Below are 11,307 nucleotides of genomic sequence, written 5' to 3'. Positions count from 1 at the left end.
GCCTACGAGCAGGAGGACGCCATCTTTGTTTACACTGACGCCGAAGCTTGGAGCGTGGTGTAGAGATTATATTCAAATATGTTTCCATATAAGCAGGCATTGTACCTGAAAATGTTGTGTATTGCATTTTAATCAATTAAAACAACAATTGTGGTTTTGTTTTGTTAACTAGTGTTTATTTTTATAGCTTCATGAGAGCGAGAGTGCTTTCAATTGTGCTTGGAACCTCAAGCACTCTTGAGGAATCGGCATCGAGTCAAGCAGGATCGAGCTCGATTGCGCTTGAAAGTGGCCGTATGACAACCGTCGATCTGCATTGAGTTCGATGAGCATTGACTCAATGAGGATCGAAAGTGCCCGTGTGACAGGGGTATTACTTTAAATAGATTGTGAGGAAAGTTCTTACGCGTAAGAGAACATTGCATTGGCTTGATGAGCTGAGCAAGCGACTAAGCACTTCATTAAAACAATTTATTTTAACATTTATTATACCTAATCAGTACTAGATCACAATACTTGAGTGGTCAGCTTTGTGTAGAAGTAATCAACAATTAGCATCCAAGCACAGCCATACGGCTACAATGGAAAGCTTTGTAGCTCTTCTTTGTGGCCTTATGGCTGCACTTGGGTGGAAATTAATGGGTATTTACTTCCTTATTACAAATATTCTCTGCCTTGGGGGAATCACTTTAATCAGTGAATGAAAATCATCATTTAGTGGGTGGATTTCTGCATTGACCAAATCAAAGGACAAGGGGTTAGTAAGCCTTGTGAGGTGGGAAGCCATTCCAGCCTTTAGTGGCAAAAATAAAAATCAATCTTGAAATGCAGTGGCATGAGCTAACTGAGGCACAACAGTACTAGTGCGGCTAGTGCAGAAGGAAACATGAGTCAGATCAGATTAGTTGGTTATGTGACGGTAAAGAGTTAAAAAACTCTGCAGTTTCGGCACGACATGAAGAAATTTGAATATTCACCTTTGGTGCTGTGAAACTGCGCTTTATCAATAGTCTGAGAAAATAAAACAAGGGCTCTGGTCTTAACTCATTCCAGGATTTTAGTGAAGTTCAGTTTGTGCCATGCGCCATTAGAACGCCCAAGGCGATGCCACACAGGGAATCTGAACGCAAGTAACTTGGAAGGCGGCGATGCTAAGTACGTACATGTTATGGTGTAAATATCCTAAGCTGTGGGAGGGCGTACAAGCATTATGAGGTGAAACCATACTACATTGCGAGCCATGTGAATGGCTGAGTGTTTCAATCAGTATCCAGTGAATATACCTTTCTCGGTAAGGCCTTATAAGTAGGCAAAATGTAGTTTTGCTGACAATAAAAAAAAATATGAGTGCATTCTTAGTAAGAATAACACACAGGCCATACTAGAGCATGCAAAATGTTGTTTTGGAGAACTAAAACATGGGTATTTATTCCAAGATGGCAGACCCCTTAATATAGCCATCAGTGAAGGCATGTAACAAAACACTGAAGGGAAAGCCATAATGTAGGTAGTAAAACGCTGAGGCTCAAGGGCAATGCCTTGGGGGGACATCCAAGACTGCAGGAAAAGGTAGGATGCTTAAGAATTGGCAAGGGAAATCTGCCGACGGTTGGCTTGGATCCAGTTTAGAGCTATTGGATACAAGTGAAAGCACGACAAAGAAGCCATACATAAATAAGCGAATCACATGCTTTTTCAAAGCCAAAAAGAAAAGCATTGAGGGGGATATTGCAGTCAAGGTGCATGTCGTGAAGAACAAGAGCAAGTTGGCTATTGCTGCAATGGTTTCTTAAATCTTACCAATTTGTATGAAACAACTTAATGGGCCAAAATAATCTAGCAGGACACGAGTACAAAATGTGTTTGGTGATTTGAAGCACATGACAATGGCGTAAATAGGGCCATAGGTGCTGGGTAATGAAGGGTAAGAAACATAGAGGGGCCAAGCAATGATGAGGCAGGGAGCTATCTGCACAGTATGCACTAGATATGCGTACACCGTGCTTCCTGTCCTGTTGATGTTTGCTACAGATTTCAGAAAATTTGGTACGAGTGTACTGTCGGATGAACCGGCGGTAAGTTTGCCTGTTGAAACTGCGCTAAGGGACGAGAACAACAGAGCAAGAATTGCCACTATGTGCAGTTGTGCTGTCTTCCGTCGACTTTGTTTCTAACATACCTTTACCAGCTCTACTGGGCTCATTTTGCAGTCTTCTGTTGTAAGTGGAGTCAGGTAAAGCCAATTGCTATTCTTCAACCAACAAACTGTTGTGCCATACAACACATCCTGCCACTCATCTTCATAATTTGCAAGATAAATGTACTTCTTTAGTCTCGTGTTCAAAATAACACAGATTGATTGCTTGTGTCATCATCAGAACTAAAAAAAAATTAACCATACTTTCACGTACACAGCCATTCATCATTAGCGCAGTCCTCGTTAATGTGGACTCAAACTATTAACACTGTTTCTGGGAAAAAAACATTTTCCAATGCACTTACGCTTTCCTAACATAGAAACTTGCTGATCAGAGTGGACAGAGTGAAAATGCGTACGGCTCATTGTCGCATGTGTTCTTGTCCCAATTATGTGCACAGGGGGAAAAACCTAAAACTTTGGATTTGAGCAGATAAATCAAACGCTGCCTGAATCATATACCTTTCTTGCACACTGGAATTGCCATCACAATGCTTGCCCCACTGTCTGCACAGAATGTTATGCTAACCTGTGGACTGCCAGGCACACTGACTTCTAAACAGCTCACACACTTCCCGGTTGCCAAAGCGCTTCTCTTTCTAGTGTAAAAATCACTGTTGCGGTTCGGTGACTCCTATCCTGGCTTAGATTGCTCATTGCACAAAATGAAATAACCTGCTTAAATTAAAACAACAGAACCGCTTGCTTATATTATAACCTCACATATGCCTACCCGCTGCACGCAATGCTAGGTTAGCACTTTTTATACAGAGTACACCGCAGAAGAAAAGAAAAATGCAACACTCCTGATTCATGCATGTGCAGCGGGCAAGAAAAGAACTAGACGCTGCTGCAAAGCAGGGAATCTGCTAATGCAAGCAGCAACAGTCATTTCATTCAATCCGAGGAGTAAATGAATGGGTTAAAATTAAATGCGGTCTTTGCCTTGGCAGGTCAATGGTTTCATTGATACTACAGGACTCTCAGAAACAGAGAAACATCGGTATTGCAGAACGAACCACCATGCAACAATGCTTAGCACATTTCAAAGAATTGAAGTAAGCCTTGTTATTGTAGTCTTGAGTGTGTGCAGGAATGGTACTGTCGTGATTACACAAATGTGAAAGGATAAGTGGGCCAGGAAACCAAGCCGATCACTGGGGAAGGTGCAAATATGGGTCTATATGTAAGCAAATAAATTTTTGTTCGTGTAAAATGTTAGGAGGATTAATGAAATCTGGGAAGCGTTCTACACTGTCGATACACAGCTGATTGTGCTCGCCATCGCCGTAACTCAGCAGACAAGTAATCATATCCGTAGCAAGCAGTCACAGGCAAATGAAGGTAGCAGGGTGCATGTGCATTCTGACATCTCCATCTCAAGGCTTCGAAATTGTGTTGTTAAACAAACTGGTGCGGCTGTCCCCGGGAGGGCTGCTCAACAACCGCTTAACACCAGTAAACAGAGTTCACGAGCTGCTCTGCAACAATAGCATTGTGCACACATCCACTTTCGTACCGCTGATCTTTTCATAAAAAGGGACCGTGAGCAAAATCAACAACAAACAGTGTCACGGTTCATGAGGCGCTTCAAGATCACCGAATTTTTCTGAGTACAATGGAAACCACGATCCCACTTCAACTTCAAATTGCCAAGAATTTGTCAAAGCAAAAAGAGAAAAAAGCAATGGGAAAGATGTTCTTAATATATATATATATATATATATATATATATATATATATATATATATATATATATATATATATATATATATATTTCATCAAGACTCGTTATGCCCAACTTGTACTGTGGACAGTTTTTACCCCGTAAGCTGATGTCACAGTTTTTTTTGGTTAACATAGAGTGGAATGCTCATTGAAAAGTAGACCCATGAGTTAACACATATTAGCGATTTTGCGCTGTGAACTAGCCGTGATTTAAATGCGGCAAGTTGTCACAACCTAAACCTAAATGGCTAGAGGAAGTGTTCACTCATCCATTCATCGCGCGAATATTTATTGCAAACAAATGTCCGCACAAAGAGTATGGTGGAGCTGCCATAAAAAAACGTAAACCAATGAGCTCCTGCCTGTACCACTAAAGTATCACAGGCTTAACCCAATCGTAATATAAATGAAAAGGCCCGAAGGCAATGTTGGGCTTTTGCCACCCGAAGGTGGGAAAATAAAAAAATGGGGTAATGCTACTAAGCGACCCACAGCCGGGGGAGCGGGCCCGGGGAGACTCCCCTGATCTCCCCTGGGACGTAGCGGAGGGGGTAGGACATAGGTTGTGGGAATGGGACTGAGGGAAGGGTTATGGGTAATGTGATGGGAATGGGGACAGCGAGATGTTGACAGCCGGCAGGAAATAAAAATAAATGACGCCCCCGAAGATACATCTTCACTGCACGCCGATGTTCTCACACAAGTCACACAGTGCCGCCGGCCACTCGTAACCCGAGCACCCATAATCACATGTACTGATTGCAGCACCAAGACGCATAAGGATGGCGGCGTTCATTTTGTCGCCGCAGAAAACAGTCCGACGGCCGTGCAGCCAAGATCGTGTCACGTCGCACACACGGCAGTACTCGAGCACAGTGCCCGCACGAATCGCGATCAAAATGGTAATGGATACGTAGCGGAAATAACTTCGTGGGGTCTCGATCACTGCAACCATCGCAACGAATGCGACTAGCGAGCTGCACAACGCCATGATCATTTCAGCATTCGGAAAGCACTGCGTCCGTCTTGAGCTTTTGCAGTTACACATTTCGCTGCCTTGACGTAAAATCACTCGCTCCGATCGCAATCACGTTCACTACGCGGACACTTGTCACTGTTGTGACGTTCCTTGTGTGTGCTACGAGGTTCCGCGTTCGACGGCGCGGCGTAGACGGAGACCCAGATGACAGCGGCATCATCAATTACCCAGCCATGCTCTTTGAGAGTGACGACCAGAACGAAGGGGTTTAAGCCCAACCGGACCCCCTTTCCATAGTGTCGGCACGAGTCGAACGCCGCCGCCGCCGCCGCGGGGAAACGGGCTTTATCCTCCCCAATTGCCGTGGCGGTTCCAGGGGCGGCCTCGTTTCGGCGGGCCTGGCCCCTCCCGAGCACATCCCAGGACAAGGGACCACTTTCCCGGCCTTTTAGTGACCTCGCGTTCCGGCCTTGAGGGGCGAGTGTCATTTGATGGAGAACGGAGGTCGGTGACCCGCGGGAACTGTCAGCGGGCCAGAGCGCGCCTTACCTTGAGGAGCGAGTGTCATTTGATGGAGAACGGAGGCCGGTGACCAGCGGGAACTGTCAGCGGGCCAGAGCGCGCCTTACCACAGCCGACGCTATGCGCTACCTCGAAGACAACATTCCTTCCCTCGGACTCAACACGTGAGGGGGGCGAGACCATAAGTGCGGTGGTGTGTTTGTGCGCCCAAGTGAAAGCCCTAGCCCCCCTCCTTCCCCTCCGGCGTGGGCGTCCTCACCCTAGGGAGTGTGGGCAGAAGAGGATATAAAAATCGACAAGCAGTACGGAAGGAGGACGCTCAGGACGACATCGTTCGCCAAGGGGCCTTCAGCGCCGAAGCCCGACGGCGTGCAGCTTCTGCCAGCAACCGTTCGAGATCAACTCCGGAGCCCCTCCATCGTCCCCATGAAGTCGTCGGCACGTATGCGCGGACGCCCCAGCCTCTGATGTATAATCTTAATCATATGTAATTATTGAATATATCTGTTTGTTTAAACTGAGCCATACGGTGTCTCTTTGCCTCTCCGTCCCGTGTGGACCTGCGCATTATGGGGGGTCGTCACACTGGTGTCAGAAGTGGGGTCTCAAAAGCAAATGTCCTCTGAATGCTGTGACATTCATGACTTCAAAATTGTAATCAAAAGGGAATCACGGGACTGATTGTGGGACTTTTACCCCCATTTGAGAGGCTTGAGGCACTGGAGGGCTTGAGAAAAAAAATGTCTGTATCTGAGGGAGCTCCCACTCCACAGCCGTCGCTCGGAGCAAGCATGCTGGCATTAGGAAGCGTCATTCCGACGTTTACGGGAGATAAGACAGGGGTTCCAATCTGCGATTTCTTTTCCATGCTAGAAGAGATTGGGAAAATGGGGGTATGGTCCGATGATCAAATGCTGGGAATGGCGAGGTGTAAGATGGCAGGAGCTGCTCATGATTTTGCATGGCGAGACGAAAAAGTAAAATCCACAAAATCATTTGCGGAATTTAAGAAGCTCGCGTTTGAGCATTTCGACACTGAACCACGTCACGTGCGGGTACAGAGGTTCCGTGACGCCGGACAGATGGTAGGGGAGGACGTGCGAACGTTTGCGTCGCGGCTTCAGCGCTTAGCGCGCGATACGTTAAGCAGGGAGGAGGAAGGGGACCAGCTAAAGAAGAAATACGCGGAGGATATACTTAAAGAGGAAATGACCGCTTTGTTCGTGGCTGGTCTGCAAGACCCCGTGCGCCGGTTCGTGCTCTCGCGCAAGCCGAGCAATTTCGACCAAGCCGTGGAGGCCGCATTGGATGAGGAACGAAATGAGGCGTTAACGACAGCCGCAGCGAGAGTACGCGTCATAGAGAGAGCGGTGCTCAACCCTGAGGTTGCTCTCTTGACAGAGCGGTTAGATCGCTTAGAACAGCTGCTATCTCAGCAGGTGGAACGCCAGGTTGAAGCGCGCGCTCAACAGCGCCCATTCGCTGGAAAGCGGAGACCGCCACAAAGCTACAGGCGCGGTATGCGAGATTTTGAAGAAATCGTATGCTTCGCTTGCCAGGGTCGCGGACACATCGCCAGGTTCTGCCAAAACGTGCGCCGTGGGGAGCCACAAAGAGAAGCAGGCGAGACACGCCCTAAGCAAGCCTACAGCGGGGCTCCAGATACCGAGACAAAAAACTAGATAGTCCTCCCCAGCCTGAGGGGCGTGAGGAGGGAGCAGTGGATGATGAGGTTGTGGTAGTTTGTGTGGCCGACGAGACATGCCCTGTTGTGCGTTGCAAGTTAAATGGTTGTTGCATGGAATTGTTGATAGATACGGGGTCAAAGGTGACATTGCTTAAGGAGAGCAGTTTTAACACGCTTCGAAGGAAGGGGGACCGCGAGGTGTTGGAAGCGTCTGGTGGTATGGCAACCAAATTTGTAGGCATAACGGGGGATGCTCTTGGCATAAGTGGACTCTACCGGTTAGACTTCTCTCTCGGCGGAATTGCATTGGAGCACCCCTGCTACGTATGCCCGGACACGGTATCTCTGCCAAACGGAGTGTCAGGTATATTAGGGCAGGATTTTTTGAGAAAAGGGAAGGTAGTAGTCTCATTCTCTGAGGAAGAGGTTAATGCGGGCGGCTCAAAAGTTCTGTTTTTGAACAGGAGAGGGGCTGAGATTCGCATTACCGATATTGACACCCGTCAAACAGTCGGATCATTGGAGACGATATATTCGCGGGTTGCCGTCAGGCTGGTCGATGAGGCGGTCGTCCTTCCTTGGTCGGAGCACATTTTGTACGCATTTGTGCCTTCAGATGTAGAGAGCGGCGCCGTGGGAGTGCTTGAGCCGGTCGACTCTCTCAGCAATGGCCTGAAGGCAGCCGCGTGCCTCGTGACAGTTAATGACGCCCACAGAGTGCCCCTACGGGTGGTTAACTGTAGCCAGCAGCCCCTGAGCCTTCCCAAGAACAAAACATTGGCTTTCTTCACCTCTGCGATAGAGAAACGTGAGCCCACCGATACGGTACTCGCCACTGTAGAGCATGCTAGTCCTTCGGCTGCTCCAAAGGTGTCGTTCGATCTTTCTCACGTAAAATCCAGGGAGAGGGAGGCTCTGGCTGGTTTGCTGAACGACTACTCGGAGGTATTCGCCGCGTCCAACCTGGATTTGGGCTGCTGTGGCGTTATAAAGCACAGGATAGAAACCGGCACTTCATCGCCCGTTTACCAGCGTGCGTACAGGATTCCTTACTCCCAACTTGAGGAGATGGAGCGGCAGGTGCAGGACCTGATTGATCGCGGCATTGTCGAACACTCAAAGTCACCCTGGGGAGCACCAGCACTATTGGTGGAAAAGCCAGATGGCTCGTATCGATTGGTAGTGGACTACCGCAAACTAAATGCCGTAACTCGCATCGATCCATACCCCATCCCCAATATACAGGAGACGCTTTCTCAGCTGGGCTCTGCCAGGTACTTCACGGTAGTGGACATGGCGGCGGGATTCTGGCAGATAGCAATAGATCCGGCAGATGCCGAGAAAACGGCATTCAACACGCCCTCAGGGCACTATGAATGGAAAAGAATGCCGATGGGTCTGGCCAACAGCCCTGCTGTCTGGCAGAGAACCGCTGATGTTATCCTGGCAGGTCTTCTGGGGAGGCCGTGCTTCGTGTATATGGATGACATAATCATATACAGTGACAGTTTTGAGAACCATTTGCGCGATATTGAGCAGGTTTTGGTGCGACTAAGATGAGCGGTTCTCAAGCTGAAGCCCTCTAAGTGCCAATTCCTCAAAAACGAGGTGAAGTACCTCGGGCACGTAGTTTCAGCTGACGGCGTGCGACCGGACCCTGAGAAACTAAGGTGTGTCTCAGATTTTCCATCCCCGACTAGCGTCCGCCAGGTCCGGCAATTTCTCGGCCTGATCGGTTACTACCGAAGGCACATAGAGGAGTTCGCCAAGCTCGCTAAGCCGCTCACCGCCTTAACAGCCAAAAATGTCGCCTTTCGCTGGGACGAAAACGCGGAGGATGCTTTTGGGGCCCTGAAAAGGAAGCTAATGAGTGCACCGCTGTTGCAACCACTGGAGGGTGAGCGAGTGTGACGTTCCTTGTGTGTGCTACGAGGTTCCGCGTTCGACGGCGCGGCATAGACGGAGACCCAGATGACAGCGGCATCATCAATTACCTAGCCATGCTCTTTGAGAGTGACGACCAGAACGAAGGGGTTTAAGCCCAACCGGACCCCCTTTCCATAGTGTCGGCACGAGTCGAACGCCGCCGCCGCCGCCGCGGGGAAACGGGCTTTATTCTCCCCAATTGCCGTGGCGGTTCCAGGGGCGGCCTCGTTTCGGCGGGCCTGGCCCCTCTCGAGCGCATCCCAGGACAAGGGACCACTTTCCCGGCCTTTTAGTGACCTCGCGTTCCGGCCTTGAGGGGCGAGTGTCATTTGATGGAGAACGGAGGCCGGTGACCCGCGGGAACTGTCAGCGGGCCAGAGCGCGCCTTACCACAGCCGACGCTATGCGCTACCTCGAAGACAACATTCTTTCCCTCGGACTCAACACGTGAGGGGGGCGAGACCATAAGTGCGGTGGTGTGTTTGTGCGCCCAAGTGAAAGCCCTAGCCCCCCTCCTTCCCCTCCGGCGTGGGCGTCCTCACCCTAGGGAGTGTGGGGAGAAGAGGATATAAAAATCGACAAGCAGTACGGAAGGAGGACGCTCAGGACGACATCGTTCGCCAAGGGGCCTTCAGCGCCGAAGCCCGACGGCGTGCAGCTTCTGCCAGCAACCGTTCGAGATCAACTCCGGAGCCCCTCCATCGTCCCCATGAAGTCGTCGGCACGTAAGCTCGGACGCCCCAGCCTCTGATGTATAATCTTAATCATGTGTAATTATTGAATATATCTGTTTGTTTAAACTGAGCCATACGGTGTCTCTTTGCCTCTCCGTCCCGTGTGGACCTGCGCATTATGGGGGGTCGTCACACTGTGCTATGCAGCTCATGCACGCACAAGAAATTCAGTGAGCAGCTGTTACTCGCCGCTGTCCGTGATGATCCTCGCAGGAACTACGAACGCTTGCAATAACCACAAACAGCTCGAAATAAATACTTCGTGACACCGCCACTGTGACAGGTCTTGCATCGGTTTGAAGAGGCGCTCTGTCAACTCCGTCAGCGTAGATGATTACAGAGTTCAACTAGTTGAACTGTCGCTCGCCACTGCTGAACGCGGCGAAGTTTGCAGTCGCTTTGAACACTGGTAATATCTAGATGGGGCCAATATAATATGCTTCGCGACATCGCTGCCACTGCCCAGGCCGCTCTCCCCAGTTCAGTCGACGGACGGCCATCTTGCCCCGGCAGGGCAGATCCGAGGCAAAGGGGCTCGAGACGTCACTGACGTCACGGGAAAAGCAGCCAATAGCTGCAATCCGGTCGCCGGCCGGACACACTCGTCCGCCAGAAAGTTGAATTTGACCAACTTTCCATTTCGAACCCGACCGCGGCGGCTGCGTTTTTATGGAGAAAAAACGCTAAGGCGCCCGTGTGCTGTGCGATGTCAGTGCACGTTAAAGATCCCCAGGTGGTCGAAATTATTCCAGAGCCCTCCACTACGGCACCTCCTTCCTTCCTTCTTTCACTCCCTCCCTTATCCCTTCCCTTACGGCGCGGTTCAGGTGTCCAACGATATATGAGACATACTGCGCCATTTCCTTTCCCCAAAAACCAATTATTAATTAATTATTATTAACTTTCCATCCGTTTCTCGGACGAGGCGGATACGCCGGGCGCGCTCGCGAAGCGGACCTGGCGGAAGGCGCTTCGAAACTGTCGTACGACGGCTCTAACAGTCGTGCCACCTGGCAAGCATATCACACTGGAGCGCGTTCTTCCGTCACGTCTAGGAAACACGCAGAGAACACAAGTGCGCCAAAGAAACTGAGAAGTTTGTGTGCTAATGTGAACAACCCACAGCCAAGGAATAGTGAGAGCACCTGTGGGGTCAAGCACGCGACCAAGTTTGTGGCATGTAACTCTGGAGTCGTGTACAAGATACCGTTATCATGTGGCAGGGCATATGTCGGCCAGACGGGACGATGCCTGAATGAACGGCTCCGGGAGCATCGGAGGTTATGCGGCTCTACTCCCGCGTCGGGTGATCTGGCGGCGCATTGCTCCAAGTGCAAAAACTGCAAGCCACTGCTTGATAGCACCGCTGTCATCCTGCGATCCCAAGATAAAATGCAAAGGGAGCCATATGAAGCATTTTGCACGACGTCTGAGAAGGAAGGTACTTGCGTAAGCGACCCATCGGTAGCGCTGACGAAGCGAGAGATAAACTTTTTAAAGAAGTGAAAAGACTCCGTCCTCTACGCATGCCTGT

The 11,307-nt window shown here is 49.8% G+C and overlaps 1 long non-coding RNA gene across 1 annotated transcript in view; it reads right to left on the bottom strand.

Annotated features, from left to right (window-relative positions):
• Positions 1-11,081, bottom strand: part of LOC144127813 (uncharacterized) — a 90,513-nt gene extending 79,432 nt beyond the window's left edge. Inside the window, exon 1 of the long non-coding RNA XR_013313572.1 lies at positions 10,981-11,081. This is a non-coding gene — a long non-coding RNA (uncharacterized LOC144127813). The remainder of the gene's footprint in view (positions 1-10,980) is intronic.
• Between the last annotated feature and the right edge of the window lie 226 nt (positions 11,082-11,307).

Source organism: Amblyomma americanum, chromosome 4, assembly GCF_052857255.1.
Source record: "Amblyomma americanum isolate KBUSLIRL-KWMA chromosome 4, ASM5285725v1, whole genome shotgun sequence".
Taxonomy (NCBI): domain Eukaryota; kingdom Metazoa; phylum Arthropoda; class Arachnida; order Ixodida; family Ixodidae; genus Amblyomma; species Amblyomma americanum.
Note: the sequence above shows the minus strand (reverse complement) of the source record. Positions and strands in the feature narration are given on the sequence as shown.